Consider the following 5,144-nt stretch of genomic DNA (forward strand, 5'->3'; position numbering starts at 1 on the left):
CGCGGTGGATGTGCCCGGGTTGTCCGGGGGTGGATGTGCCCGGTCCCGCGGTGGATGTGCCCAGTTCCGCGGTGGATGTACCCGCGGTGGATGTGCCCGGGCTGTCCGGGGGTGGATGTACCCGCAGTGGATGTGCCCGGGCGGTCCCGCGGTGGATGTACCCGCGGTGGATGTGCCCGCGGTGGATGTGCTCGGGCTGTCCCGCAGTGGATGTGCCCGCGGTGGATGTGCCCGGTCCCGCGGTGGATGTGCCCGGGCTGTCCCGCGGTGGATGTGCCCGCGGTGGATGTGCCCGGTTCCGCGGTGGATGTGCTCGGGCTGTCCCGCAGTGGATGTGCCCGCGGTGGATGTGCCCGCGGTGGATGTGCTCGGGCTGTCCCGCAGTGGATGTGCCCGGTTCCGCGGTGGATGTGCCCGGTCCCGCGGTGGATGTACCCGCGGTGGATGTTCCCGCGGTGGATGTTCCCGCGGTGGATGTGCCCGCGGTGGATGTTCCCGCGGTGGATGTGCCCGCGGTGGATGTGCCCGCGGTGGATGTGCCCGCGGTGGATGTACCCGCGGTGGATGTGCCCGCGGTGGATGTACCCGCGGTGGATGTGCCCGGGCTGTCCCGCAGTGGATGTACCCGCGGTGGATGTACCCGCGGTGGATGTGCTCGGGCTGTCCCGCAGTGGATGTACCCGCGGTGGATGTACCNCGGGCTGTCCCGCAGTGGATGTACCCGCGGTGGATGTACCCGCGGTGGATGTGCTCGGGCTGTCCCGCAGTGGATGTACCCGCGGTGGATGTACCCGCGGCGGATGTGATGTGCCCGCGGTGGATTTACCCGCGGTGGATGTGATGTGCTCGGGCTGTCCCGCAGTGGATGTACCCGCGGTGGATGTGATGTGCTCGGGCTGTCCCGCGGTGGATGTACCCGCGGTGGATGTACCCGCGGTGGATGTACCCGCGGTGGATGTGATGTGCCCGCGGTGGATGTACCCGCGGTGGATGTGATGTGCCCGCGGTGGATGTACCCGCGGTGGATGTGATGTACCCGGCCGGTCCCGCAGCGCCGCGGCCGCGAGAGGGCACCGCGACCCCGAGGCTGCTCCGCTGCCGAGCGCGCACCGGGTACGGACACGCGGGCGACAAGCGGCACCGGCATCTGCCACACCGAACCCGTCCCACTGCCAGCTCCCAGCAAAAACCGAGCCCGAATTCCTCGGCATTGACAGGGTTGCCGAGTGTTTGGCTGATGTCCTTTTTAGGCAATGCGCTCGGAGACTTTATTTAACTMGGCGGATGTCATCGCTCCCCCGATGGTTTCATCAGGGGCTTTAAAATYAGGCGGGGTTTGAACCGAGCACGTTTGAAATGCACACATCAGCTTGATCATGTGAGGAAGCATAAAGGGATGCGCCTGATGTGCTTGAGAGCTCCTGTTTGAGCTGTTCAGAGAGCCTTGTGACTTATGATAAGATTCAAGGCTTGATTCCTTTGAAGTGATCAAAATTAGTCATTTCCTCTCCACCCTCCCGGTTTCTGCTGCTGATGGTGCAGGTAGTCCTGCAGCAGGGGCTTCTATGATATTCTTTTGCTCAACCAGAGGACCACGGGTTTAAATTCCTTTAATGGGTCTCATTTTTTGCCCATCACCCCTTAGATTTCAGGACTTTATCCAGGTGACCAGTTCCCAGTCAGACCACTGACTCTTGTGCATGCAGAAAKCAGGAGCGTTTGGGAGGCATCAGCAGCGCTGCACACATGCAGGCCACATGCACAGCAGCAGTGCAGCGATTCCTGCGCTGCTCACACACATCACACTCGCTATGCACAACTGCCCGGGAACCCCCACACGGAGCATGGTGACGTTATGCATGACACACAATGGAATTTATCTTGAAATTAACTCTGAACACTTGTGCTTGCGTGTTTTGCTAAGAACGTGTTGAGAGTTCAAAATTGTCTAGAGAAGGGATTGGTTTTTTTGCGTTTATTTTTTTTTCCCACGTACCTGTCCCCAAGCAGCTGCTGATGATCTGGTTCTGCCCACCCTGCTCCCAGAACTCAGCTTTCCAAGGCTGTAAATGGTATTGAGGGTATTATTGCCAGGTGGAGGTGCTGGCTTCTCGAGAGAAGGCAGCTACAGAAGAACTTAGGTGCAGCACTGGTCAAATGTAGATATGCTCTAAACATCACCTTAGTAAATGTCCCATGCTGAGAGAAAAAAAAAGCAAAACTTCTTTTTCTTACTTGGAAACAAATAGGCTAAATAAAATATCTATGTATTAGTCAGTTTCTGAAATGACACAAAGATGTTCTAAGCAGAGAATTTCTAATTCCCTAAGAGAAACTTTCTACTAKATTTCTTATTGCAGAAGCAGCATGCAAGATTTAAATCCCTGCTGAGCAGACAGCACACCTTTGATAATAATCTTGTTTGTAAGGGGTTTTACATACATGGAAATGTTGGTAGTRTCTAATACTGGAGGAAATAGTACAGATAAAAGGTGTCCAGCTTTAGATGGCTCCTAAAAATAACTCGCCTGAATTTGTATTTATACCAGGAAAAAACACTTGATATATTCAAATTACCCAATAATTTGTAGTTTTGTTCAATTTTATGTAACACATGCTGTGCTGACCTCTGCCAGTGCCCTGGAAAGAGAATGAAGAGTGTCTTGCTTGCCAGCTTGTAGCAATTGCCATGAGCCAGAAGCCATAGCCATTTCCCTCATGAGTGAAGGAAAACCAGCAGAGTTCACACTCTGCTTCACTGTGGCAGGTCTGGAGATTATGTAGCCATCTCCCTTTAAGTGCTGTTTAACTGGAATACAGGAAATTGTGCCTCTTAGTTTTTATAAAAATTAAATATATTTCAAGGATAGGCTTGGCTTTTGGCTCATCACTAAATGGCCCGATCTGCCCTTTAATCAAATTCTCTTGTCTTTCAGGGAAATTTAGATGTGAGGGATTACCAGTGAAGCACAGAATGTCAGCTGCTTTGGATGACAGTGTTGAAGAGGTTTTAGGGATTTTATATTTTATTGCTTCTTAGAATTTGGAATTCATCACAAATAAATAGTTATGAAAGAATTCCATCAGTCTGTGATGTCCACATTTCCTATAATCTTCTTTACTGAGCATCCAACTGCTTCTGTACCGTTCTCCTGAGGCAAGGGGTGTGTGCCTCTCCTTAGGGCCCTCTTCAGAGCTGGGAAGATGATTGCTAGTGAACTAGAACAGGAAAAGAGCCTTTCTTTGGAATGATGTTGCCTGGCTGCCAAGCAAAGTTAGGTTCCAACAAAAGTATTTTCCCTGTCAGAAAGAGCTAAGGGCGTACACCGTCGGTCTGCGTGGAGGAGAGTTCAGAGCTTTCCGAGTACTTTGTCTTCCTAAGCAGTGTAATTTCTGTCTTGGCTGGTCTGAACCAGCTGTTCCTTKTTCAAGAGCTGATCTCGTGTAGGCTCACACTTGACGGAGGGTGCTTTCCTCAAATAGATAGCGCTGAGTGTGGCTGACATGGCTGGAGCTGTCGGTGCTTGTGGGCTCTCAGCAGGGAAAGGACAGGGACACGGCTCTGGTCCTGTGGTTATCGCTGCTGCTTTGGGCACCCTGAGCCTGGGGAGGGCTGGGGGGCTTTGCCCTTCCTCTGCATGCTGGTGCTCAAAGTTACTCTCCTCTGCCTTTTGATCCAGGAAAGGAGAGGGTAATTTGGGAATCCAGGCAGAGTCAGGCACACCTTCCCAAGATATTAATTTCTGTGGATTTGGGAAAAAAATGGAGGGGAGGATAGTGTTTTCTAATCTTTTCTAAAGTAGCATAAAGCAGCCACTTGAAGGGGTGACAGCTGAGTCCCTCTGGGCATTTTCAAACTTTGTGTCACTTGCCACTGAGCCTTCTTGTGTTGGACCCTGCTATTGARGGACCAACTTACTGAGCTTGGAGTTCTCATCTAACGGGTTCAATCTTAAGGCTTGATCAAGGTGGTTTCTACAGACAAATACAATTCACCATTAAATGAGAAAAACAACTTTCTTGCTCTTTTAGACAAAGATCAGGAGAGTTGAAGCTGAACTTGTGGGTCTTGCTTGTGCTCTTTGACAAATTTGCCTTCACAGGGAAGCACTCGAGTGTCAAATCTTTGTCAGAGAAGGCAGCAGACAAGCATCTGCTTTGCWGGCTGTGAAGGAGGATACTTCACTGGTGTGGGCAAAAGCAGCCATCCAGGTGGGCAGGAATGCATCAGGGAATTCCAACCTTCAGTAATCAAGATATGAAGAAAACGTTGCCAGGAATGAGCAGATATTCAGGATGTGCCACTAAACACTGGAATGCTGTGTCCATAGCTTGTGGTGCACATCTTAGAGTGCCATTTTCCCTAAAAGCCCTTCACTTAAAATACCACATGTTCCTTCATAGAAAAAAAAAAAACTGAGAACACATTTTGGGCACAACCTGAGAACCTGAGTCCTAACAAAACTTAGCCTTGTAAGATCTTTGGAGCATTGTGAGTGTTTTGTGGTAATGCTGGCCATGATCCTTGTTGAAAATTCGCTGCCCACAGGGTCAGAGCCTAGACTCCATAGTCACAGACCACAAGTTTGTGATGTAGATAAATAACAGATTATCCAGTTCCCACATAAGTTAGTCATAAACCTGTCTTTTGAACTATTTTTAAGTCYGCAAAATAAGAAATAAGGTTTATTGAAACTGGCAGATTTTCATTATGAGCATACACCAGCTTTATTTTGGGTCAGGAGGTCGCTTGTCTATGGTGCAAGACTTACCTTAAATGCCTTGTGGCAGGACTTCCCATTTTAAAAATGCTCTAGCATTTTCAGGGTGTGTTGCCTTTTTTGGCCCTCTTTAGGTAAAATTTTCTGAGGCTTAAACTACACTAAATCAAAACAGAATTACCATGCCCAGGAAGCCTGCTTTGTCTTATTTAAACATAAGAATCTTGCTAAGTTTTAACTTGGTGCTAAACTTGAGCGCTCAAAGCCCCGCAGTGGCCCCAGCGGAGGGCCGGGGTGGGAGAAGGACGGAGCGGCGGTGTGCGGGGACAGCCCCGGTGTGACCGGCGGTGTGCGGGGACAGCCCCGGTGTGACCGGCGGTGTGCGGGGACAGTCCCGGTGTGACCGGCGGTGTGCGGGGACAG

Source organism: Malurus melanocephalus, unplaced genomic scaffold (assembly GCF_030028575.1).
Source record: "Malurus melanocephalus ecotype Western Australia unplaced genomic scaffold, MMel_1.1 scaffold_370, whole genome shotgun sequence".
Taxonomy (NCBI): domain Eukaryota; kingdom Metazoa; phylum Chordata; class Aves; order Passeriformes; family Maluridae; genus Malurus; species Malurus melanocephalus.